This window comes from Alligator mississippiensis, chromosome 1, assembly GCF_030867095.1.
Source record: "Alligator mississippiensis isolate rAllMis1 chromosome 1, rAllMis1, whole genome shotgun sequence".
Classification (NCBI taxonomy): domain Eukaryota; kingdom Metazoa; phylum Chordata; order Crocodylia; family Alligatoridae; genus Alligator; species Alligator mississippiensis.
Genome location: NC_081824.1, coordinates 242,138,739 through 242,166,528, shown reverse-complemented (window position 1 = coordinate 242,166,528; position 27,790 = coordinate 242,138,739). Strand labels below are relative to the sequence as shown.

General features: G+C 49.0%; 1 protein-coding gene across 3 annotated transcripts in view; it reads left to right on the top strand.

Moving 5' to 3' along the window:
* Positions 1-27,790, top strand: part of PTK7 (protein tyrosine kinase 7 (inactive)) — a 188,245-nt gene that overhangs the window by 46,441 nt on the left and 114,014 nt on the right. The window lies entirely within an intron of this gene.

Here is a 27,790-nt window from a genome sequence, read left to right as displayed (position 1 = left end):
ATCAGGACCCTCATGGACAATCCGAAGAATGCCCAGAGTGCCCCACTGCAATCATGGCTTGAGAACTTGGGTGACACAACATTGACATTGCTGCTCTGAGCAAGACTTGGTGAGTAGGAGATGGGTAGCTCAAAGAACAAAGAGGTGATTATACCTTATTCTAGAAGGGTAAACAGGAAGGGGAATGTTCATAAAATCATAGAAGTAGGGTTGGAAGGGACTTTGTAGAGCTTCAAGCCCGACCCCTTGCCTGGGCAGGAGGAAAACTGGGCTCAAATGACCCCAGCCAGGTAGGCATCAAGCCTCTTCTTAAAGACCCCCAGGGTAGGAGCCAGCACCACTTCCCCTGGAAGTTGGTTCCAGATCCTAGCCGCCCTAACTGTGAAGTAGTTCTTACGGATGTCTAATCTAAACCTACTCTCCAACAACTTGTGGCCGTTATTCCTTGTTATCCCAGGGGGCACTAGGGGAAACAAGGTCTCCCCCAAACCCTTCTGGCCCCCCCCTAGTGAGTTTATAGACAGTCACCAGGTCCCCCCTCAGCCTTCTCTTGTGAAGGCTGAACAGGTTCAGGTCCCATAGCCTCTCATTGTAGGGTCTGCCCTGCTGTCCCCGGATCATGCGGGTGGCCCTCCTCTGGACCCTCTCAATGTTGTCCACATCCCTCTTGAAGTGGGGTGCCCAGAATTGGACACAGTACTCCAGCTGCGGCCTGACCAGTGTCACGTAGCGGTGGAGGATCACCTCCTTGGCCCTACTTGAGATGCACGATAGGGTCTGGTTAGCTCTGCTGACTGTGACCTCAAATTGTCAGCCCATGTTCATCTTGGAGTCATTAATGACTCCAAGATCCCTTTCTGCCTCCATGCTCTCAAGAAGGGAGTTTCCCATCTTACGGGTCTGCTGCTGGTTACTACTGCCCAAGTGCAGCACCCTGTACTTGTCAGTATTGAAACGCATCCTGTTTTTGTTAGCCCACCCCTGCAACCTATCCAGGTCTTTCTGCAGTCTTTCCCTTCCTACTAGGGTGCCCACTTCATCCTAAAGAGGAATTTCTCCTTGTTAGCTCACTCACCCCAAGTCACCAAAGCTGGGACTTGAACTTCAATCTTCCACGTGGTAGGCAGAAACACTACCACACAGCTATCAGTGCTGGTGTTGGCTTTGTGGAGTTGGTTTTGCCATCGAGAATAAACTCAGCTCAATGAATTCTGCATTGGACTGAATGAGCACCTTGTAACTCACCGTCTTAAACTGGCAGGGAGCCAGTATGCCACTGTCATCAGTGCATATGCCCCAACTCGTGACACCGTCAATGAAACCAAGGAGGAATTCAATGCAAACTGTGACCAAGTCCTTTCTGGCATTGTGGAGGGAGACAGACTTATTCTTAGTGATTTCAATGCTTGTGTCAGAAGGAACTCCAACATCTGGAATGGAACCATCGGCAAGGAAGGTGTGGGAAAAGTCAGCTCCAATGGCATCCTTCTTTTGACCAAATGTGCAGAACATGGACTCACCATCACCAACAAACTGTTCCACCAGAAAAATAATCATGAGACATCATGACAACACCCGTGATTCAGTAGTTGGCACTTTATTGATTACATCATTGTTCGTGCCTAGGATCACAAAGATGTCTATGTCACCCAAGCTGTGTTAGGAGATGACAGCTACTGGACCAATCACCAACTTTTCCACTCGGTTATGTCATTTAAACTGGCTCCTGAACAACGGCTGCAGCAGAAGCAATGCCAACAGAAGAACAATATCAAAGGGCTCAAGGACCCAATCAAGTGAGACCTCTTCCACCAATGCCCCAACAAAAAACTGGTAAATTCCAATCAACAACAATAGGAGAATGTTGGCAGCACTTGGGAAGCCTTCAAGTCCATCATCATCAGCGCCTGTGAAGAGACGCTTGGATTCTTTATCAGGAAACATCAAGATTGGTTTGATGAGAATGACTGGGAGATCCAAGAGTTGATCAACTGTAAGCACAAGGCCTTTTTTTGCTTAACAGCACAACATCAACTCGAAGCAAAAGAAACTGAATCAACAACAAGCCGAGGCAGAGGTCTGGAGGTAGACCCACGATATGAAGAACAGATGGTGGGAAGATGAGGCAAAGGAGATTCAACAGCTTGCTGACATCCATGATATACATGTTTTTCTCAATGCCACCAAAGCCATCTATGGTCTGAGCACTCAGGAACCAACCCCCTTGAGACCTAAGGATGGAGGGTATCTGATCGAGGGAAGATGAACCATCAATGCCCATTGGAAAGAGCATTTTGAAGACTTTTTCAGTCAAGGCTTTTGTTGATGAGATTGTTTTTTAACTCCATCCTACAACACCTAGTCAGAAATGATCTTGGAACCTCTCCAACCCTTGATGTTGTGAGGAAAGCCATCAAACAGATGAAGAACGACAAGGCATCTGGAGCTGATGGAAATCTCTGTCAAAATCTTCAAGTGGGAGGAGAAGTACTCACATCATAGCTCCATGCCCTCATCTTAAGGATCTGGAATGAGGAAGAAATCCCAGATGACCTCAGGGATGCCATGATTGTGCCGGTCTTCAAGAAGACACAAGTCCAACTGTGGAAATTACAGAGGGATCACCTTGCTGTCCACCACAGGAAAGATCATTGTGAGAACCCTCCTGAACCTTCTGTTTCCACTTGCTGAAGAGCTGCTCCCAGAATCTCAGTGTGGGTTTAGGGCATCAAAAGGCACAATTGACATGATATTCACAGCTTGTAAGCTGCAGGAGAAATTTCAGGAACAAAATTAAATCTTTCTACGTGGCCTTCTTTGACCATAGGAAGGACTTCAACTCTGTGAACTGAGAAGTGCTGTGGAGGATCCTTCTGAAGTATGGATGCCTACTGAAATTCATCATCATTCTTTTCCTGCTTCATGATGGCATGTGAGTGGTGGTTCTCAGTAATGGATATGTCACAGATCTCTTTAAGGTCAAGGCAGGAGTTAAGCAAGGCTACATCCATTGCTCCAACACTCTTCTCAATATTCCTTACTGCAATGCTACATCTGATCATCAACAAGCTTCCAGCCAGAGTGGAGCTACACTACTAAATGGATAGTGGGTTGTTTAATATCAGCCAACTCCAAGCCAAAACCAAGATCACCTTGAACTCAGTCATGGAGCTCCAGCACACTGATGATGCTATAGTGCAGTGTGTGCTCTTGGAAGCAGACCTTCTGGCAATCATTGACGTCTTTACTGAAGCATACAAGAAAATGGGACTGACACTTAACTATCAGAAGACTAAGGAACTCCATCAGCAAGGTTTTAGTGAGCAGTCTCTAGATCCGGTAATTCAGACACACAGTGAGACTCTGGAGAATGTTGGAAGCCATCTCTTACAGAAGGCTGACATCAACAAAGAAATCCAACATTGCCACAGATGTGGAAGTGAAGCCTTTGGATGCCTGGTGAAACAGGTGTTTGAATATCACAACATCAGATGTGAAACTGAGCTCATGGTTGATCAAGCAGTCATGATCCCTATCTTACTATATGTGGCTGAGATGTGGACAACATAAAGGAAATGCCTCAAGTCACTGGCAAAGTACCATCAACACTGTGGAAGATCCTTTAAATCCAGTAGGTAGACAGACACATTACATTAGTGTCCTCTCACAAGCAAACGCTGCAAGCATTGAGGCAGTAATCATCTGACATAAACTTTGTGTTGGGCTGGCTCTGGACGTCTAATCCTAGACTCCTGAAGAAAGTTTTTTATTCTCCCAGCTCAGTGAAGGCGTATGCTCAAGAGGCAGAGAAAGTGCTTCAAGGACATCCTCAAGGCCAAGTTGAATAAATGTAAATTTATTCAATAAATTGACATTAACTCATGGGAGACTACCTACCCCCTCAAATAGAGGAAGAGTGGAGGCAGGCAGTGGATTGCAGGTCTGCTTCCGCTCTGGACCATGCCAGTCTCCATGGAAACCCTGGCCCTGCAATGTCATGGCTCCCTCGCTCCTGGTCTTGAAACTGGCTGCACCGAAGTGGGCAGAGGCTGTTGGGAAACAAAGTCTGGCTTCCAGCCAGATCCACCATTTTGCCCACCCCTGCCCTAACCTGTCCTTTTGCCATTGTTTAGGGTTACCATAAGTCTGGGTTTTCCTGAACATGTCCTCTTTTTAGGACCCCTGTCCTTGTGTCCGCGTGGGTTTTTGAAATGCAAGTAAATGTCCAGGTTTTTGCTTTGCTTCTGCTTTCCCAGGCTGGTTGTTTGGGGTTGGGAGCAGCGGGCAAGGTGATTAGCTGTCAGGGCTCATGTGGTTGGGCCCTGGCAATCTCCCAGGTAAGAGAGACAGATTTTGTGTGTATGCATCTGCTGCATGGACAGCAGGGCTGGCAGGGCAGGGGCTGCAGGTCAGGAGTGAGAGGCACTGGCAGTGCTGCAGGGGCAGGGAGCTGTGGGTTGAGAGTGAGGAGCATTGGCAGGGCTGAGGGGGTGGGTCAGGGTCTGTGGCTCAGGAGTAAGGGGCGCTGGGGGGGGGCAGAGGGCTGCGGGTCAGGTGTGAGGGGCACCAGTGGCAGGGGGAAGGGGCTGAGGGTTGGGAGTGAGGGTCACCAGCCGGGCTGGGGTGGCAGGGGCTGTGGGCCAGGAGTGAGGGGCAGGGCTGGGGAGGGCAGGGGGCTGTGGGTTTGGAGTGTGGGGCACTGGCAGTGCTGGGAGTGAGTGGCAGAAGCAGGGTACGGGCATATCACTGCCCCTCCCCATCATATACCCCCCCATCTGCCCACTCATCCTCTTTTTTGGTACTGGAGATATGGTAACCCTACTGTTGGCTGCTCACTTCCTCCCCAAACTGCTGCCAGGTACAGTAGTTTGGGAGCTGACCTTGCCTGTGAAGACTGAGGTGAAAAAGGCATTGAGTACTTCAGCCTTTTCTGCATCCTTTGTCTCCAGGTTGCCTTCCCCACTTAGTAAAGGACCCACACTTTGCCTGAACCTCCTCTTGTTGCTGACATACATGTAGAAACCCTTGTTAACTTTCACATCCCTTGCTAGCTGCAACTCCAATTGCACTTTGGCCTTTCTGATTTCATTCCAGCATGCCTGAGCAATGCTCTTATACTCCTCCCTAGTTGTTTGTCTGAGTTTCCACTTTTTATATGCTTCTTTTTTATGTTTTAGCTTACTGAAGTGTTCCCTGTTAAACCAAGCTGGTTTTTGCCCTAGTTGCTAGTCTTCATGCACAGCAGCATGGTTTGTTCCTGTGCCCTCAGTAAGGTTTCTTTAAAGACAACCAACCACTTTGGACACCTTTCTTCCTTAGACTGGCCTCCCAGTGGATCGTGCCCATGAGTTTCCTGAGCGAGTCCATGTCTGCTTATATGAAGTCCAGGGTCTGTATTCTGCTGCTCTCCATCCTTCCTTTCCTTAGCATCCTGAACTCAATCGTTTAGTGGTCACTGTTGCTCAAGTTGCCAGCCACTGCTACATTCCCCACCAATTCTTCCCTGTTTGTGAGCAGCAGGTCAAGAAGAGCACTGCCCCTAGTTGGGTGTTCCAGCCCTTGCACAAGGAAGTTGTCCCCAACACTCTCTAAAAACTTCCTGGATTGCCTGGTCACTGCTGTCTTGCTCTCCCACCAGATGTCAGGGTGATTGAAGTTCCCCCCCCATGAGAACCAGGGCCTGTGATCGTGAAACTTCTGCTAGCTGTTTGAAGAAAGCCTCATACACCACTTCCTCCTGGTCTGGTGGTCTATAGCAGACCCCCAATACAACACCCCTTTATTGCTCTCCCCTCTAACCCTAAACCATAGATTTTCAACAGGCCTGTCTCCAGTTTCATACTGGAGTTCTGAGCAATCATACGGCTCTCTTGCATGAAGAGCAACTCCTCCTCCTCTTCTCCCCTGCCTGTCCTTCATGAACAGTTTGTTGTACCCATCTATGACAGTGCTCCAGTCATGCGAGCTATCCCACAAAGTCTCTGTTATTCCAATCACGTCATAGTTCTGTGACTCTGTGAGGTTTTCCAGTTCTTCCTGCTTGTTTCCCAGGCTCTGCGCATTTGTGTACAGGCACCTGAGGTAACTAGTTGATTGTCCTGCTTTCTCAGGAAGTGTGAGAACACCTCCCTTGTTACCCCCTCCTGCTTGCTCTTGCTCCAAGTTATTGACCTCCCTACTTACCTCTGGGCTTTGGTCTTCATCCCCTGGCAACCTAGTTTAAACCCCTCCTTACTGGTTAGCAAACCTGTCTGTGAAGATGCTGTTCCTCTCTTTGTCAGGTGGATCCTGTCTCTTCCGAGCAAGCCTTCTTGGAACATTATTCCATGGTCAAAGAAGCCAAAGCCCTGCTGATGACACCACCTGTGCAGCAAGGCATTGATCTGCAGAATGCCTCCTACCTGGGCCCTTTCCCTGGACCAGAAGAATCAAAGAGAACACCATCTGAGCACCTGTCCCCTTCACCCTTGCACCCAGAGCCCTGTAGTCACTTTTATCTGCTCAGGGTCTCCCCTGGCGGTATCATTGGTGCCCACATGGATGAGCAGCATATGGCAGTAGTCAGAGGGCAGATGTGTCTCAGTAATCCTTCTGTGACATCTTGGATCCAGGCAAGCAGCAGACCTCCTGAGACAACAGGTCGGGCTAGCAGATGGATGCTTCTGTCCCCCTGAAAAGGGAGTCTCCAGCCACCACCACCTGCTACTTCTTTTTGGTGGCACAGTGGTCTTGATCCTTCCAACCTTGGAGAAGCTTGGCCTGTTCTCCTTCAAAGGACCGTGCTCCTTCTCTGTTGCTAGGGCTCCATATCTCTTCTCTAGGCAAACTGCTGCAGGTGGAGATGAAGATTTCTGCTTGCTGCCAGAGGTCACAAGCTTCCATCTTCCTGGGAATCCATGTCCTCTCCCTTCTCTAGTGCCTCCTTTGGCAGTGCTTTCTCCATGGTCCTAGAGGTCTTCTTCAGCTACGAATTAATGAAGTGCTCATGGTGGAGAATGCTTCTGAACCTTGCCACTTCCTCCTGTAGCTCTCCTGCCTACTCCCTGAGGGATAGCACCAGGAGACACCACTCACATCACAGGCAATCACTCATTTGGCTGTCACTGGAAGGAACCTACAAGCTGCAGTCTGCATAGTGCCAAGTCAGGACCTGGGTAGACGTCTTAACAGTGAGCAGTCCTGCCTGGACAGATACCTCACAGGTTCAAGCAGTGGCTCTGGCATTGCTGTCCTCTGGCCATTTCTCTGAGTCTCTTTAATTTCTCACTAAGCTTAAAGGCACCCCTTCAAAGAGTGGGGCAGCAAACTGACCCATGAACTGTTTGCAAATTGCTTGCCTGGTTTCCTGCCCCTGTTCATTTGCTCCCTGGCCACTGGTGGAGTCTTCTTTTATACTGGCTAGGCCTGGATTGGCTCTGCTCCCTCAGGGCTTTGGCAGGCAGCAGTCACCCAGCAATTACTCAGCAGCACTCTAACTGCTGCTCAGAGCATGGGCCCAAGATGCACACAGCCCACCAGACCAACATTCTGCTTCAGTAATGCAATGGATGCACATACACCTTTCTGCTGCAGCCAATTTTCAGTTCAGCTCCAACATGCCTCCTGAAAAGAAGTGCCTGAGACAGTTTCACCTAGCCTGAGTGCTTCTGTTTTAGGAGACACTGCAGAGGCAGATCAGGAAGGACCATGGCGATAGCATATGCTCCTGCTACAGCTGCTTCCCAATCTGGCTTTGCAGGAGGTGGACATCACAGTTCCACCTGAATGCTGTGGCAGTGGCAGTAGAGTGACTATAATATTATTAATTAGATCTTATAATGCTTTAATATTTATAATGTATTTTTATTAGTTTAAGTAGGGTGCTGCTAAATTTTGAAAAGTTTTGGAGGAGTACCTTCAGTCTAAAAAAGTTGAGAGCCACTCTAGATACACTGTGTTCATATATGCTCTCCCTCTAAAGCAGGGTGGCCAGCCTATAGTACCTGTGCCACAAGTGGCATTGGCAGCCTGTGTGCATGGAATGTTAAAGACCAGGAAGGGGACAAGTGGCATATAGGGCTGGGAGTAGAAAACAGAGCAGCCATTTGGGCCGGGGAAGAGGATTGGGGTGACACTTGGGAGGGTGCAGGGCTTATTTGGGCATGCCTGCCAAAAAGAATGGTCCTCACTATTCTAAAGCATCCACACTGCCACTGTTGGAGACAAGATACTGGGCTAGATCAGGGGTGGAGAAAATACGGCCCATGGGCCGGATCCAGACTGCCAGGCACTTTCATCCAGCTCATGGCACCCCTCACCAAATTGGGTGGGTAGGGTGTGGGTGTGAGGGGGGAGGGGTATGGGAAACCCCCCCCCCACACACACACTCTCCCCATGGTACGTATCTGTGGCAGGCAGTGGAAGCAGCAGCAGCTGTGGTGAGGGAGTGAGGGGGCACTGTGCTTGCTGCTGGTGCCTGACTCTAGCCAGTGCTGCGAGGAGCGCAGCCCCTGCTGGGACGTTTGTTTCCCTGGTGCTCCCTGCACTTGCGGGGCACAGAAGGGAAGCCCCAGGTACTGAAGTGGGCCGGTGTGGGGAAAGCCACTAACTCCAGTGCCTGGGACTTCCCTCCTGTGTCCTGTGAGCGTGGGGAGCTCTGGGAAACAGATGGCCCAGTAGGGGCTGCACTCCTTGCTGCAATGTGCAGCGCTGGCCAGAGTCAGGCACCAGCACCCCTGCCTGCTGCTGTGCCATGGGAGGAGTGTGGGGGAAGTCCCCACACCCCTCTCACCCTCACTCACCCCCCCCCCCCCCCCCCCCCGTGTTGCCTGCATTGACTGCAGGAGAGGACAGACTGTGTTCCAGAGCCACACATCCACACCCCATAAACACCACACAACCCCCCAACATACCCTATTGCCCCCACACACCCCCTCACAAACTCCCACATCCCACCACACACCCCACCGTATACACACACACCCACACACACACCACCATAAACACCTGCACACCCCGACACCCCACCATACACACACAAACCCCCCACCATACATAACCTCCCACCATACACACACACATTCCCCCATACACAATATAAAAGACTAAGAATTTATTTTTGAGTTATTATGCAATCACCTTTATATACAACACAAACAGAAATGATGACAAACATTTTTTGTAATAAAATGAAAATATTATAGTAGGTGTTTGACTTGTAGTTTATGATTTGTTTTTTTTTCTGGTTCTAAGATGGCAACTCCTCCCTCCCTAAAGGAGTATTTCCCGGGGCTAAGGGGTGGGACTTTCAGTCCCAAGATGGTGGCCAGGGGGAGGGGCACCTGCCAAGGAGCGGGGGTACCCATGCGGCCCTTGACAGCTCGCCAAACCTTGTTAAACAGCCCTCTGCCCAAAATAATTTCCTGCCCTTGGGCTAGATGGACCTTGGTCTGACCCAGTATGGCACTACTTATGTTATTATGATCTTATGGTGACAAGGCCTTTAGAAGTACCTGGCTGGCATGGATGGAGGTGGAGAGACGGGATCCCTGAGGGTGGCTTAGGCAGGCCGCATAAAGACTTACAAACAAGGGAAGATTTTGGGTTGGATCTACAAACCAGTGGCATTTTGAAAGGGAGGAGAGAAGCAGGGATGTATTCATGGTGCTGGGGATATATGAAAAGGGACAACAGAATCCTGGAAAACTGGGACTTGGAGAGGCAATAGAAGCAAGGTAAGTTTTGGAAACTTAAGGGAGAACAGCATGTATTCCCAGGGTCAGAATTTATTCCACCCATTAGGCTTCTAGGTGGATTTCGGTTCCAAAGTATAATTCTTTTCCACCCTGTTCATGTCTCTGAAAATTCATTAATGCACCTGCTTTTTATAATACACTCGTGATATTTAAACTTGAGCAACAACTTGAGGAGAAGGAGGCCCCCTACCCTTTGCATTAACTGTATTTCAGAGACTTGAGTGGAGCAGAATCACTGGGGTGTGTAAGGAGTTTAGAAAAGCATCTTTTCTAGGAGGGAAGAAGAGAGGTTTACCAAGTCGGAGTGCACCAATAAAGCTTGTTTTTGGCTGATACTGATAGCCGATTATTAACCAACCACATCAGCCGATACCGATCCGACAATCAATATGCAGCCTGGCAGCTTAGAGAGCAGCATCAAGCTGGTAAGTCTGTGGGGGAGAAATGGGTGTGTTGGGGGGGCAGATTGAGGCCCCCACAGTGAGGGAGGGAGTGGGGCTGAGGCAGAGGCAGGTGCTGCTCAGCTGGGGTGGGTTGTGGAACAGAGCTGCGGGTAAGTGATCTGGTGGGGGCAGGGACAGGGGGCTGCTCTCTGCTCCTGTGTGCACCCCCAATGGAGGCATGGGCAGCATGTGCCCCCTGGATTTATGCACAGGGTGAGGATGGGCTGCCTGCTGCAGGCTTGGGGCCAGGGGCTGTGCCAGCCTCTTCCGGGGGGTGGGCTGGGACTGCAGTCAGGGAGGGGCAGAGCGGGCGGCAGTGGCACTGGGAAGGGTGCCTACGGGGAATTTTGGGCTGGCTGTAGCATCCCCTGTAAGCACCCCTCCCAGTCCCACCACTGTCTGCCCCACCCCAAGCACAGCTCTGGCCCAGCCCCACTGCTGGGAAGAGGCCAGTGCAGCCCCTGGCCCTGAGCCCGCAGTGGGCAGCCTGCCATTGCTCCGTGTATAGATCTGGGGGGAACATGCCCCCCTGCCTCCCTCAGGGGTGTACATAGCAGCAGGGAGCCACCCCGTTCCCCTATTCCCCCTGGGTGAGCTGCCAGTGGCTTCATTCCATGCCCTGCCTCTCTTCCCCCGTTGGGCAGTGTGGGCCCCAGCCCCACTCCCTTCTTCACCGTGGGGGCCTTGATCTGCAACCCTGGGCACCCCTTCCCCTCCACAAACTTGCCAGCTGGATGGTGCTCTCCAAGCTGCTGGGCTGCATTCCTGGCTGCGTACAAGCTGCAGCTGTGCACATGCATGTGGCATTTATTGGTGATGTTATTGGCTACACCAGCCAAATAAGTTGATTGCTGCTAATGTAAATTTTCCTTTTATTGGTGCTGATCTAATATGGATTGATATATCGGTGCATCTATTACCAAGTGCCTGTGTCAGGGATGGACAGTTATTTTGGCTGGAGGGCCACTTGAGTTTTGGTGAACTGATGAGGGCTGTTTCTTGACTATGGTCCTCCTATGGGTGAGGGCAAGAGTCCAGCACACTGCTCCAGCAGGAGTAGGCAGGCTCAGCCTCATGCAGAGTGCAGCAGGGGCATCTGTGGGCCAAGCTTGATGCAGTTAATTGGCAGGCGCCTTCGTGTAGCCAGGATGAAATCACCTGGAGGGCCAGTTCTTGCCTGTGGGCTGTATTTTGCCCACCCCTGGTTTATGCTGTAGGAAAGGACAGAAATATTTCCATTTTCAGAGTGTGGCTACTTTTCCACTGGCATCTGCCTGCATGGCATATTTAAATATTTTTCCTGCAGCTCAGTTAGTGACCATGAAATGAAAGAAGCAAAGTTGTATGTTTTTTTAGTGGGAAGAGGGGAGGTTGTGAGGTGGGGGTATAGTTTGGTGATATCTTTTATTGGCCCACCTGTATAGTTGGGAGGGATGTTAGACAAGCTTTCAGCTCAAAGTGTCCTTCAGGTAACCTGAAAGCTTACCATACGTCTCTCCCAACTATATATTTGGGCCAAAGAAGTTGGTTCTTGCACCCTAGACCATCACAGCTACAGTCAGATGCTGTAATAATCAAATATGCTGCTCTGTAAAGAAAAGTACGTGTATCAAATATGCCTGAAAAAACAATGTCAGTTTATATCCTAGGGAATCGGCGATGCTTGACTGTTCTGTTACTGTGTTATTGGGGCTTTTGGTTAGACCATACTGTAGCCATTATTCTGCCCATCTATTGACTTTATTTTTAAGCACTTCAGAAAATGCTGTGCTTGTACATTCTTACTACTCTAATGTCCTTTATCTATTTTTAGCTAAGACGGGATGAAGTAATTCTTAAGCATCCTTTTGTTAAATATTGTATGAGCAATGGAACTATATAGCTTCTTCAGTTCTTTACCAGTTTTGCAGCTTTTAAGATAATGTTGTAAACTTTTTATAATAATGACCAATGTAGTTTTTGAAGCTGTCTTCTCTAGTTGCCCATGCATCTCGACTGTCCTCAGATGACTGATACTAAATTTAAAATTTAGGAGCTATAAAGACTTTATTTTGGCATCTCAATACTCACGCAACTCAGTTGTCATGGAAAGATGGCATATAGCTGCCTCAGTAAGAATATACAAGCAGAGCACTTTCTGAAGTGCTTAAAAAAAAAAAATAAAAAAATATATATATCAGTAGATGGGCAGAATAATAGCTACAGTATGGTCTGACCAAAAGCCCCAGTAACCAAATAACAAAACAGCAAAGCAAAGCTGATTCCCTGGGATAGAAACTGACACTATTTTTCAGGCATATTTGATACAAGTACTTCTCTTTACAGCAGCAATACATTTGATTATTAGACCATCTGATTGTAGCTGTGATGGTGCAAGATGTAAGGACTGACTTCGTTGGCCCAACCGTATAGCTGGGAGAGATGTTTGGCAAGCTTTCGGGTGACCTGAGGAAGGGGCAGAGATTTTTAATCAGCAACTGGGACTAGGTTTATATTGACTGGCTTCTGGATCTGTCACTTTAGAGCAGGGGTGGGCAAAACATGGCCCGCGGGCCATATCTGGCCCGCCAGGCTATTCTATCCGGCCTGTAGGACCTCTAAAAAAAATTTAGAAAATTGATAGTTATCTGCCCCTGGCTGCCTGTCATGCGGCCCTTGATGGCTTGCCAAAACTCAGTAAGTGGCCCTCCGCCCAAAATAATTGCCCACCCCTGCTTTAGAGAATGGATTTTAGGGCAGGAAATAATTACCCCGTGAGTACAATTCCTATTAAAAGACATCACCCATTCAAAAGCTGTGTATGTATACTGAAAAACCTTGGAACATAACGTTTCTCCCTCTATAATAGATCCACTATAAGAGCACAGTAATAACAGTGGCACGGGTGGGGTCCTCCAGGAGGGCCGTGATCTCGTTAAGGCCCCTTCCCCTGTGCCAAGCTGGTCCCAGGGCACCCTCCGATTCTCGCCCGCCACGTCTTTGATGTTTAAATCAATTTGGGAGGCTGCCTTACGCCCTCTTGGACACGGTTCATTGGGACCTCCGTCCCTGTGGACTCCCAGGTCCCTTGTGGGTCTTGTCCTGCAAATGGGTGCTTTGGGGGCACCCTAGCCTTAGGGGCTGTGCGTGGCTCCATCCACCCCTTATACCACGCCCCAAGCCTCGCAGCTGGAATAGACGTTGTTCAGTCTCTCTGTCAACACTCAAGCCCCCCTCTCCGGGCCTCCTCTGTACTGCCGCCCCCTTCTGGGGCTCTCTGTGCTCACTCTGGGCCTTCTCGGTACCGCTGCCCTCTCTCTGGGGCTCTCTGTGCTCACTCTGGGCCTTCTCGGTACCACCGCCCTCTCTCTGGGCCTTCTCCGTTATGCCGCCCCTTTCCTGGGCTCTCTGTGCCCACCCTGGGGCCTTCTCCATTATGCCGCCCCTCTCTGGGGCTTTCTGTGCCCACTCTGGGGCTTCTCGGTCAAGCCGCCCGTCTCTCGGGCCCACCGCAATGCTACGCCCTTCCTCAGGGGCTCGCCACGCCCGCACTGGGGCTTCTCAATAGTGCCCCCTCTCTGGGGCTGGGGTCTATGCACCCCGTACACCACACCCTTACTGGCACTGGGGTCCCCACACTACTGTGGGTCCCCTATGAGGATGCTGCGCCCTCACTGGCGCTGGGGCCCCCACACCACTGTGGGTCCCTATGAGGCCTCCTCCAACCCCTAATAGCCTCGCCCAAACCACCGGAGTAACAACAAAGCAAAACACAAACTCAAGCCTCTTGGTTACAACTTAAACATAAGCCACCTGGCTATAACAACGTTGCTCAGACATCTTAGAGCTGCCACCCTTTACTCAGCTGAAGCTGTACCTGCAGTCTGGCTGCTTCTCGCATCTTTGCTTTGAAAGCTACTGGCAGGGAACTGCCAGCCTGGCCCTAGCCCCTGGGCTTTATGAAGGCCAGGCCCTGCCTCTTCTGGTCAGCTGACCTCCTGGTTGCCCTGGGCAACCCACAGCTGTGCTCCTTATTCCCTACCAGGGCTCTTTCCCCGGCAGTTTCCCCTCTCTAGGAGCAGGGCACCTCAGTGCCCTGCGACAAACAGCATTATGTAATACCTAAGCCTTTGTAACAGAATCCCCCAAACCCTTCTTAAATCTCCTCCACTTTCCTTAAAGGTGAGGAATATTTCACCATGCATTAGATGTAAGGTAACTTTGGGAATTCATTTGTTATTTGTTTGAATAATTCAAAGTGTTAAATGTGTGCCATGATCTTATTTTATAATATGGGGGTAGGTACTGGAACTTCCCTTTTCTACTTCTATACTTTTGCCATACAAAGAGTGATAGCATTTCAGATGGTGTGGTGTGGTAGGCTATTTAGGGCCTTATATGGCAATTAAGGGCCAACACTTTAAATTGCAGATGGTGTTGGAGAGAAGCATTGCCTATTTCTTTCTTGGGATTGTTCAGGGTATTTCACTCCAGTAAGCCTTACTGCTGGGCGTGATAAACTGTTGAATGATGATTAAAAGACAGTGATGAAAATCTGCAAGATCATAGTATGTTAGATAACGTCTCCCAAATTGTGGGGCACTGAGTCTATTCCTGTGTATTTGTAGGTGATTATTAGCCCAAGGAATTTCCAAAATCTCCACATCAGACCCTTGTACACAATTTAGTTATAGTACTGAAATGCCAGTATCCTGTGACAGGCCATATGTAAAAGCAAGAGAGATGAAGGCTCTGTAGTAATGGGGAAGTAGTTGGTTTCTCTATGCTTGGAAGATCCTCGAACAACATACTCTCATATGGGTTAGTTTTTAATTCCTACTAAAGGGTTGAGTAGATCCCCGACTGCTAAAGGGATTGTTATGACCTTGAATAGAAGAGGAAGAGCACTTGTGCATACCAGTCATAATTCTCAGCTTTTGCTGTGGCCAGTGTGCTCATGCCTCCAAGGAACATGGAACATCTCCTACCATAAGCCGATAACATTCATGAGAAAGGAAAAAAAAATCCTTCCTTGAACTGGTGATCAGCAGAAGCATTGGGGCATGAGATTAGCAGACACCTTCTACACTAGAGGATATTTATACACCATTCTGGGGACCACTTATTTATGTTCTTGGTATCTCAGCTAAAGAGATGTTAGTTATTTTTGTGCAAATTACCTGAGAGATCTGTGCTTAGATGTCCTAAGCATACTGAAAAGCCTGTTCTGCACCTCCGGCCCATACATGTCTGTTCAGGCCTATACATGTGGTATGGAAGCTTGCCATATTGGTACCCTATATTGGCATATGGCTCCCTCCAGACCCTATATTGGAGAGCTCTTTTGAGAAAGGGAACGGTTGCCCACAATGGCTTGTTTTGAGCTTCACAGACACTGCAGCACCATCTTGTGATCATGATAGGTGATATGAATTACTAATACTATCATGAACACTTGGTCTTCATCCTTAGTATTCATAGGTTGGAAAACAGTGAGTAGCAAACCTGCAGATGTGGCCAGAGAAGATTGAGACATTCCAGTTGGCTTCGCTAGGCTAAAGGGAAGGGCAGTGTAACGATGACTAAGGTTCAGTGTTGATAAATGCAAAGTAATTCTTATTGGAAGGGATTATTTAAACTCCTACCATTACAGGTTTATAAATAAAGTGCATCAACATGGGGGGGGCAGGAGTGGGGAGGAGAGGAGACTTGGGCATCAATATGAATTTCTCAGTAGAGACCTCTGCTCGACTCCACATGCAGTTGAGGTTAGCAAAGCAAACAATATTAACTTACGTAAGAAATGGGAAAGAGATGAAGGGAGCAATATTTTTATAGATATCAGGCAGAAGGCAGGGTAGATTTGCAACTTTATAGAACAACTAAATCAGATAAATCAATCAGTGTCATCTAGAATATTATGTTCCGTGGTGATCATGCAATCTCAAAATCGACATAACAAAATGGCAAGTGAAAATGCTTCAGGGAAGGGAAGAATTCCTTAATAGAGATGGAAGGATTTTTGTGAGTGATATTTTCTTATTGGACCAACTGCCTGATTGGGATAAAGTTAGACAATCTTTCAAATGCAAGGTGTTCTTCATCAGGTCACTAATAGAAATGGAAAATATTGAGATTGCTTGCTTTCCAATGTAGACAGATAATAGGCAAAGACATAATAAAAGTTCAAAATAAAGAAATGGTTATAGCAGACGTTAAAAACATTTGCAGCAGTTTTGGCAGGGATACAAGCTGTTCTGCTTCTCATGTGGGGGCAGGTAGAAGCTTTCCTTGGGGGCAGCTTATTCTGTAGCTGATGGAGTATGGTTTCTTATACTTTCCTTGGAGAAAATGTTGCTGGCAATTATGGTGTATTTTAGCTCTGCATAACGTGCACATTTCCAAGCACTTCACAGCAGTGGCTAGTATCATTATCTCTATTTAATAGGTGGGGAATTGCTTGTTTGGGGTCTTCCAACCAACACGTGGCAGAACTGTTGAATAGAACTTAAGTCTGAGCTTGGTCCATTGCTTTGCCCATTAGGCCAGATTGCTGTACTTGGAACCAGGCATCTTTTTCACTATATGTCCTAGATTAGGTACGCGGTCATCTGTAACAGGAAGCATTTGGCTGTGCAGCAGTCAGAAGAAGGAGTACTATGTGCATCACCCAGCACAGTAAGATTCCAAACCCAATCATGTCTTTTGGGTCCTATTGTACATCATGTATTCCATAGCAGAGCTACTATTTATAGCTCTCAGCCTTTATAGTGTCTCCCTCTGGGCTCAGAGTTAATTTAATCTGTGTATCCAGACAGGAATGCAAGCTGCAGGATGAACGGACAAGGATTACCCTGGTCCATAATGTATCCTTGGTGGGAATTTATAGGCAAGATGATTGTAAGTGGGCATGGGCAAGTACAACCAAACAGAAGTGTTATTTTTTCAGCATGTACAAGTAAAGCTGTGCTAGTTTAACCTAGGCTGCAGTTACTGCTTCATTTTGTCATGTGGATGCATTCAGGGTTTTGTCACTTGAACACAAGCCTCCCTGGAAGCAGTTCCATCAGCCTGTTCATGTTCTACCTCCTGATTTTGAATTAAGTGGCAAGGTTGTGGCTGGCTTGTGGTCTTCCTACCATTGTGCTTTACGTGTTGCCTGCAAATCAGAAGAAAGCTTGTTAGGGAGGAGGGATTTTCAGTTCTTCACTTTAAAAGAAATTGATCCCTATCCTGCTTAGGTGTGCGTGAGTACTTCCTTTGATGGATCCTGAGTGATTAAAACATGAAGCTGGAATGGTCAGTCCGAATTGGAAACGTGATGCTTGGTCTGCCTGCCTCTCCAGCTGTTCCTACTGCTCTTCAGTTAGTACAAGTGTGATCACAAACTCTACAGGACATTGGAGAAGCTGGGACTGACCCATGGGATAATGGCCCCTCTGGAAGTTCTCCAGTGGTTCCCAAGTTGTGGGTCATGAGGTCGTGACCCCTATTGGGTTCGCAACATCAGTGGATGGTGCCATGGGGGTGGGGAGATGTGGGTTGGGAGTGAGGGGCAATGCTGAGGAAATAGGCCCATAAATGGGGTCACGCTAAGGAAAAGTTTGGGAAGTGCTGTAACATTGCTTTGCCCTCTCCAGAGGGGACCAAGGCAACACCGGTTTATTACGTAATGTTTGTGTTATGGTGAGGGTTGCACCAATAAAGATTTATTTCGGCTAATACCTATGACTGATTTATAACCAGCCATATTGGCTGATACCGGTTTGATTGCTGATATGCAGCGTGGTAGCTTGGAGAGCAGTAAGTCTGTGGCAGGAAGGGGTGGGGGGGGCAGATCAAGGCCCCTGTGGTGAGGGAGGGAATAGGCCTGGGTCAGGGGCAGGCACTGCACAGCTGAGGTGGGGCACAAGACGGAGCTGCAGCTCATCCAGGGAGTGTGGGAAGGTGGTTGACTCCCGCCACTGTGCGCACCCCCAGAGAAGGCATGGGGGGCGTGTACCCTCTGGATCTGTGCACAGGGTGAGGGTGGGCTGCCTGCTGTGCGCTCGGGGCCAGAGGCTGCACTGGACTCTTCCCGTGGGGGCTGGACTGGGTTCAGGGCTGGCAGCAGCGGTGCTGGGAGGTGGGACTATGCGGGGGGGGGGCTACAGCCATCCTAAAATTTGTCATAGCCCTCCCTGTAGCCACTGTTCCCAGACCTGCCACCGTGTGCCTTGCCCCACCTGCCCCAAGCACAGCCCCAGTCCAGCCCAGCCCTTGCTGGGAAGAGGCTGGCACAGACCCTGGCCCCTCCCCATTGTTGGGATCTGCCTCCCCTCCCATGCCTCTTTCCTTCCCTGCACCCATTTCCTTCCCCCCCCCTCCCCCGCACTAGCCAGACATTGCATTCCTGGCCACTTGCATGTTGCAGCTGCATGCATGCATGCAGCATTTATCAGTGACATTATCGGCCACATCAGCCAAAAAAAGCCAATTTCCGATAATGTCAATTTTCCTTTTATCGGTGCCAATATGATGTGGACCGATATATTGGTGCATCTCTAGTAATGGTGTGGTAAAATGTTTAGTAGCTTCATCTCAGTCTAAGGAGACTCACAGGAAGCTATGCCTGGACTAGCTTCCAGGAGCCTAGAGAGAGAATATAGCAGAATATATGATGTATAATAGTGTCCAAAGGCCATGATTAGGTTTGGGCCTTTTGTCCTGTGATGCATATAGCATTGCCTCTTCTGATCACTGAACAGGTAAATGTGTCCTGTTAAAGGAAATGACTGGGTCCCTAATCTAGGATATATAGTGAAAAAGATGCATAGTTCCAATTACAGCAGTCTGGCTTAATTGGCAGAGCAATGGACTAAGCTTGGAATTTGGTTCTATTAACCACTCTGTCACTTGCTTGGTTGCATGAACCCAAGCAAGTAATTTACTGTTTGCCCTCCCTCCCACCTCACATTTTTAGGGACAAATTCAGCAGCCCAAGCAGGGAAATGAGACTTAATGGGGGTGAGCAACATGTTTGGTGGTTTGTCTGCTCTCTACTCAACATTTTAGCAAACTTAATGTTTAAGGTGTGCCGCTTAGCTTTACATGTTAGAACTGTTGCTGTTTTGTGGTACCTATTGCTGATGGTGCTTCCTGCTTCTCTATGGAATATGTGTCCTGCCAGATAAGCAATGAAGCAAATACTCTACAACTTTGTAATCTCCTGGCCTCAAGCTAAGCATGAGTTGCTCAGTACAGCATGGTATATGTTGGGCCATGGCATTTGGGTCTCAGAGTTTAGTAAATGTGGTTCTAGAATAGGAGTGGCCAACGTGCAGCATACGTGCCACAGATGACACTTAGCAGACTGTGTAGGGAGCAGGCAGCACCGCAGCAGATAGGACAGGAAGCAGAGCAGCAGATTGGGCAAGGAGCAGGTGGGTAGGTGTCAGAAAACAAAGCAGCAGATTAGTCAGAGAAAAGGGATCAGAGTGGCTCTTGGAGAGGATGTAGATCTCATTTGTGGCACATCTGCTAAAAAGACTGGCCCCCACTGTTTTAGAAAATGGAATCCCCGCCAGTCAGAGTGGCAGCAAGCAATTTCTAATTCTCCTTAGGTTGTTTAGAGAAGTGTGGCAGTGGGTAAGAGGAGCTTGATAGTTCATGTCAGACCCAGTCTGCTCTGGATTTTGAGTTCTGTAAGCAGAGAAGAGACAGATGCTTGTGGTCAAGTTCCAGTGGAGCAGCTGTGTGCAGTCACTCCCTGCAGCTGTCACCAAGATCTAGGCTTCATCTTTGGAATCTTTAAAATTGGAGGAGGCAGATATCTTTGTGACTGATACCTTTTATTGGACCCACTGTATGTAGACAAGCTTTTGGGTGCCATATACCCTTTGTCTGGTCTCTGAGAAAAGAGCAGATATAACAAAGATGAACAGAAGATAGAACAAAGGCTTGTGCAAAACTCAATATGAAAATAAAGACAAGATATAGGAGCTATTATCCAGTAGCTAACTTAGTGGTAGCGTGCAAAAAGGGTGGGGGGATTTTTTCTTTTCTGCAGCTTTATGATGGATGGAGAGACGCTGTGTAGGCAAGAGCTTTCTGTCTCTCTTTTTAAAACAGTGCTCCTGCCCTGGGAGCTTGACTGTGACATTCCATGTTGTTTGAAACATGCAGTGGGGAATTTTGCTTGCTCCTTTTTTTTAATGGCTGTTTAACTCAATGGAATGTCTTGAGTAAAGTATGTCTTTGTTAGATTAATTTATATAAACTAGTCCTAGCAAAGGCCAGGAGCAACTCACTTTATTCTCACAGCCAAAGAAAAAGAATGTTTAGACTCACACAGGAGAAATAATCTCTGACTTTTTTAAAGAGAAAATGGACAAATCTACTTTCTGCAAAAATCACAGCAGGTCTTTATGGCTGGATGCCCTGGTCTTTGACCAACAGCTATATGCATATTAATCCGTTAGAATGGTTAAAATACATGTTGAACATGAAGTTTATATTGTCACGTGGCAGCTACGTGAGAGCTTGCAGTGAGCTTGCAGTCAAAATGAGGAGTATATATTTATTTTAGTGTGAAGGCTGAACTAACTCTCTCTTCAGTTAGAATCCCTGACTAAGCGTACAGATTTTTCTAGCTAGAGGCAGATGTTGCGGCCTCTTTCTAATGCTGCATGTGCCCCTCTGGTTAGTGGAGTTAAATGTTTCAAGCCAATGGAAGCCTTTTCAGGGGGGAAAAAAAGAGTTTGGTGACTCTCAGTGTGAGCAGTTCTTCATACCTAATTTCTTTCTTAGACATTTTCCCCCTTAAATTGCCAGACCTAATTTCTTGAGCTCTTGGCTTCTCTCATTCTTCTCCCACTTTGTCCATGGGCATGTTATGATGCTCAGGGATGGTTGTAACCTGGGAGAGAGAAGCCAAAGCAAAGTCTTCTTTTTAAGCCTGACATTGGGTTCTGGATGGTGGCTGCTCAGAAGGGCATTCCTTTGCCTGTGACCGACAGGGATTAGCTTCCACCTTTAGTCCTGGCACTCAGGTTTCTGGCAGCTCAGGTTACTGGCAGCTGTAAATGAGTATAGGGCAAGCAGCCACAAGTCTAATCTGAAGCTCGAGAGACTGAGGTGATCTTGTCTGATGCTTCCATGTGGTCAGTTAACACCTCTGTTTCCCCTTCTGTCAGTTGGGGGTGATAGTTTTCTTACATCTAGGACAGCATTGTCCAACTTCTAAGATGGGGGCAGGCAGTTATTTCAGGTGGAGGGCTGCTTAACAAGTTTTGGTGAGCTGTCGGGGGCTGCATAGGTTGCCCCGCCCCTTGACAGTTGCCCCACCCCCTGGTTGCCACATTCGGACCAGAAGTCCTGACCCCTAATCCCTGACCTTTGGCACTGGAAGTCCCTCCCCTTGCTGCCCCCTAGCCCAGTACTCCTTTTGGGAGGAGGGGTTGCCATCTTAGAACCAGAAAAAAACCAAATCATACACTAGAAGTCCAACACCTACTATAATTTACAGTAAAATCTCTGTTATCCGGCATTCTACTAGCCGGAATGATACATTAACTGGCACCACGCCACCACCGCCGCCATCCACCACCCTATGCCGCTGCATGCAAGCCATGTACAGCCACCCCGTGCCAATGCCGCAATTCACCACCCTGCGCCACTGCTGTGTGAAAGCCCCCCCCCCCCCCCCCCCGTATTTTTAGCTATCCAGAACTTTTACACAACCGGCACCCAGCATTTCCCTCTCATGCTGAATAACAGATATTTTACTATATTTTAATTTTATTACAAAAAATATTTGTTGTGACTTTTCATCATGTACTGTATGTAGAAGGGATTGCATAATAACTAAAAAATAAAGTGTCAGTCTTATATTGTGTGTATAATAGGGTGTGGGAGGTGTATACGGTGGGGTCTGGGGAGTTTGTGAGAGGGTGTAGCTGTGTAGGGGCATAGGGTAGGTTGGGGTGTGTGTATGTGTCAGTGAGAGTTGTGGGGGCAGGGTGTAGGTATGTGGGAGGGTGGGGGGTGTAGGGGCCACTATCACCAGAGCTGTGTGCCGCACGCCTGCAGCTCCACACTCACAGTGGGGAAGCAGGGGGTGGGGCTCCCTCCACTCCCGGCAGAGTGCAGGGACCTGCACAGCAGGGGGTGGGGGAGGCACCAGACTCCAGTGCAGGGCTTTCCTTGCTGTGAGTGCTGGAGTTGCAGGCTCGTGGTGTGAGCTCCTGGTGAGAGAGGCAGCTGGGCAAGCTGCGCTCCTTTCCCCCATGCAGTGCTGGCTACCCTCCAGGCACCTGCACCAGGCACAAGCACCCTAATCTCCCTGCCTGGTGCTGCTGCTGGCACCTGGGGCTGCACACCATGGGAGGAGTGTGTGGGGGTTCCCTGCACCCCTCACCCTCACCCACACCGTGCCTAGCTGAGCTCTGTGCTCCCACTGCCCCTCTGGGTGCAGGCTCAACGCTGCGCTCCTGCTTCTGCCCAGCTGCAGCTCTACCCTCCCCCACCAGTCCTGCTGCTTCCCTACCTGCTGCCCCAAGCAAGCAGGTTCCAGCTGCAGCAGGAGCCACCCCTGGAAGCTGCTGGCTGGGGAGAGCCCTTAAGCCCACAAGGGTAGGAGCGAGGCCCAGTAGGATATGTTGGGGGGTTGTGAACGTGGGCGCCTCTCCCCCACGCTCGTGGGTGGAAGGGCTGGGAGGGGTGCAATTCATTGGGAGGCACTGCGGGCCAGATGAAAGTGCCTGGTGAGCTGGATCCAGTCTGTGGGCCGTATTTTGCCCACCCTTATTCTAAGAGGTGGGAGGCCGCATGCCATGTATGACATGCTCCCTCCTTACCTTGCCATGTAGGCTGCACAGACTCCCTGGCTCTCCCTTGACCCTCCCTATGCACAAGCCCTCAGAGCCCATGCTATCTGTGCTGCAGGTTGGATAGCCCTGATCTAGGATATTAGAGCAAGGCCTCAACATCAGCCCTATGGTGTTCTAGGGCAGTGCTTCTCAAACCATATGATGTGGCAGACCGGCAATTTTTTTTCCAGTGGGCCAGGGACTGGTGCCCGGTTCAGCCGGTGGCAGCAACTGTGTGTAACAACGCTACACAAATGTGCGACCGGCTGTTTCTTTCTCTTTCCTCACCTTGCACGACGTGACATCACCTGGAGTGTTGGAACGTACAAACTGTGGCGCTATGACATATCATTGTTATGCTTCTGAAAATATATTTCTTTCTTTCCTGGCAACTCGCTGCGGACTGGCGACTGGTGGCTCATGGACTGGCACTGGTCCACGGACCACCACTTTGAGAAGCACTGTTCTAGGGAACAGGCAATATACTGAGGGCTGAAAGGTGCTTTGTGTGCGTTTGTTTCCATGCAGTCCTCCAGTAAACCCATCCAGCAGAGATTCATATATCTCAGGTGGTGCTCAGGTAGCTTACAGCACTGCCAGGCATTCCTGCACAGTAAAGCCACGGGCTTTTACTCCAAGCCAAGAGCTGTGAATTCTAATTCCAGTTCTTCTGCTTTCTCTCTCTCATGTTACTGTGTGTGCGGGCCGGGAGCGGTCTGAGGCCCTTGGGGGCGCGCGGCGGGCTGTGGCCAGCAGCCCTGGCACGTGGGTCGGGGAATGCAGGCTGGCGGACTAGAATTAGGCACGGACGCGTAGCGGTTGATTAAAGATTATTTTACTTACACCGTAGATGGTCGCGGTGCAGGCAGGAAAACTTGCTTGAGTTGCAGTTATAGATAGGAAAGAAGAGCGGACAAGAGTTCTAAACTCACGAACTCTAGCCCAATCTGGCTGAAGGCTCTAAAACCGCGAGCCTGTCATGTCAACCGAAGAAAACAACTCAGAGAAGGGCTCTGGATACACTCACACGAAGTTTGCTAGGCTCCGTGGAACTTGCGCGCAGGGAAGGGGTTCGTCGAGGGATCGTTCGGCGACAGGGAGAGGCCAGAGGTTGATCAGACCCCTATAGCCTTCTTAAGGTACACGCTGGGTCCGTTAGGCTCCGCAGCGCTTAGAGTTCTTCAGGAGACGTGAAGTCCTCCTCCTCCAGATGGTTGTGGAGTCCTCCAACTTGGGCGGAAACCGCTCAAGCCTCTTATACGGCTAGCAAACCAATTGCTAGCCACCACGTGGGAATAATTTAGAACTAGCCAATAGTGGGACACAAATTTGCATGCGGGTGGCAGGAACTCCTTTGCACCGGGGTTTTCTCTTTGCAGCTGAGAAATGCACCCTGCAAAGAAAGCTCCTCGTGGTGGGAAATAATTTAGCTGTGCCGAAGCGCGCACACACAAAATCACACCCTTGGGTTGTGACACTGTGCAGTTTTCAGCAGTCTTTTAACCAAGGTGTCACCTCCTAGTATACAATAGGAAGCTCTTATTTGTTTCTTGTTCTTTAGAAATTAATTTGAATGTGAAGATTTGATTGGTGCATGGTTAGTGTTTACAGTTTGATTAATAGAAGTTGTCACATCAAGAAAAAAGTGGTACTCTTTTTGGAAGGATGCAGCATGGTGGTGATCTCTGTGAGCAACGAGGGCAAACCCTATCTGTAGAAGTTCCAGAAAGGTCAGGACTTGATCATGTAAGCATTTTTCAGAAAAAAAGCCTCATCCTCAAAGGTCGAAACACTGAAAGGAGAGGATTATCTTGAGGTTTCAGATCAACTACAAAAGCCTTTCAGAGTAGGTCATTTAGGGTAGAAATAGATATCGCTAAATGAAGCAGGTTAGCTTTGTAGGTATGTGTCCCAACATAGCTCATCTGCCTCAATGGGCAAAAAGCATGTTGCCTGTTGTCCTCCTGGTTGATGCTGTGGAACAATGGATGGTGTGTTCTCCTGTGGCTTAAGGGGCTTGGTCCTGTATGCCCTGGGAATTTCTGTGCAGGATTGGGCCCGTCAAGCCGCAGGAGCACCTACTTGACTTTCCTTTTACAGAAATGTTTCTCTGGGAATCTCCATCTGTGTCTTTGTAAGCAGGGAGAGCCACAGCTTCCCACTTGTAGAGATGCACCCCAGGGATCTTCAGGGGGAAATTTCTGTAAAGAGGAAAACCCTAACTTTCCCTACTTAGAGACATGCCCCTAGATTGCCCAGGTTGCATCTTTATACGGAGGGAAAGCCAGGCAGGCACTCCTGAGGCTTGAGGGCCCAATCCTGCCCCTCAAACCCTGCGGTACTTGCTGGGGTGGCTGGAGTGTGTTGGCAGCTCTGAACGTCTGCTGCTGAATAGTGGCACTAATTAATACTGTCTTTATCATGGCCACAGATTTGGGGCATTTGTGGCACAAATGGCATGGATGTCTGTTTGCTTGGATTTTGAGTCACCTTAAACATGGTGGCACAAGGGTGATGAAAGGAAATGTCTGTTTCTACCCTGATTTGAATTCTGCCCAGACCAGCAAAGGATAAAAATCATCTGCATCCAGTAGATGCATGATGAGACAAGTTTCTGGGGTTGGAGGCCCAACTCCCACTGGAGACTTCCTACCACATGTAGCGCTTCAGAGGGGTTGGAGAATGAACTGCCAGTTCAGCCTCAAGAAAGCTCCTTTAGTTTACGGTGGGGCAGTGTTCATGTGGAGCTCAGCTTTGTTCTGCTGATGTGTAAATAAGCAGAGGGCTACAGCCAGTGGGGATGATGATGATGCTTTTTGCCAATGCTAAATCTGCATCACTGTTAGGCCAGTTTATGGCAATATGCGAATAAGCCCACTGTATGATGTACACAGGAAGTCTCACATAGAGGGGCCCCAAACTCGGTGGGTATGCTGTATGCTGTTCTAATTACCTGAGAACTACTTGAGCATGAGAGCCGCAGGCAATCAAGAGCCCTGAAGTCTTGCAGTCTGCTCCACTGTGAGTCCATGTGTTAGGAGATGTGTTTATGGTTATTTCTCAGGAAACTTATTTAGACCAGGGATGTCAAAGATCCAGCCTGCATGCCGGTTCCAGAATGTAGAGCTGCGTTATCTAGTTTGTGGGGCTGCTTGCAGGGCCATCAATTTGAGGGAGAAGTGGTGGCTGTTGTGGCTTTGGAAACCATAGCAACAATGACACTGCCAATCTTTTGCCTTTCTGCCCTCCATCCCATGCCACCCCAGGCATCCCTGCAGGTAAGATGACATGACTTTATGCTCTGGATTTGGTCCACAGACTAGCCCTGCATTCTGGATCTGGCATGCTGACTGGCCCTGTGCAATTCATCCAGTCTGTTTTAGGCTAGTGATGGCAAATAGTAACTACTGCTGAACTGTAGGAGAGCTTTAGGAGAAAGCTTCATGAGATGTTTTATTTGTGTGAAAATATGTGATCACATAATTCAAGTCTTGGGTGGTGCTGATGCAGAACACACACGGCTTGTAGTACAGTCTGGTTGACCTTTCTGCAGCATTTCATGTCTGAGCTCTTCACTTTACAGCCTTTAGGTCCACATAGTTGGTGTGGTGTTGTATGTGTGGAAGGCTACAGTTCTACAACCCTTGCCCTTGGGAGTAGGTTGTCACAACCCAAGGGTGTGATTTTTGTTTGTGTGCGCTTCGGCACTGCTAAATTATTTCCTGCCACTCGTAGCTTTCTTTGCAGGGTGCATTTCTAGGTTGCAAAAGAGAAATGCACAATGCAAGGAGTTCCCGCCATTCGTATACAAATTTGTGTCCCACTATTGGCCAGTTCTAAATTATTCCCATGTGGCGGCTAGTGATTGGCTTGCTAGCCGTATAAGAGGCTTGAGTGGTTTCCGCCCAAGTTGGAGAACTCCGAGGAGAACCCCGCAAGGGAGGACTCCACAACCATCTGGAGGAGGAGAACTTCACATCTCGTGAAGATCTCTAAGCGCTGCGGAGCCTATCGGACCCAGCGTGTATATCAAGAAGGCTATAGGGGTCTGATCAGCCTCTCGCCTCTCCCCGTCGCCGCCTGATCCCTCGACGTACCCTTCCCTGTGCGCAAGTTCCACGGAGCCTAGCAAACTTCGTGTGAGTGTATTCAGAGCTCTTTGCTTCGAGTTACTTTCTTCAGTTGACACGACAGGCTCGCGGTTTAGAGCTTTCAACCGGATTGGGCTAGAAGGTTCACGGGAAGGAACTCTAGTCCGCCTCTCTTCTTTTCTGTCTGTAACTGCAACTCAAGCAAGTTTTCCTGCCTGCACCGCGACCATCTTCGGTGTAAGTAAAATAATCTTAAATCAACCACTAAGCTTCCGTGCCTAATTCTAGCGTGCCGCCTGCCTTCCCCGACCCAGCGTGTCCGGGCTGCTGGCCACAGCCTGCCATGCCAATCCCCCCCCCCCCCCCCCCCCCCCCCAGGGCCTTGGACCGCTCCCGGCCCGCACATAGGTGAGGAACATTGTCAAAGCCACGCAAAGAGTTAAGAAATTGCTAGTTGCTCCCTCAGCCCTGCTGTGCTGTGGGTAGAAATGGAGTAGTACAACAGATTTGTTTTTAACAACCCATAGACATTCTAGTTCTTTGTTACAAAATGACCACTAGCTACTCCCTCCTGCCCTCATGTTCCTATTGGTTCCTTTGGTTTTAGGCTCATTGGGCAGTTTAGCTCTCTCTAAAATATGACCTGGTTCCTGAACTGAAGCTCTGTATTGAAGTCCATCAGAAAGGCTGTGGCA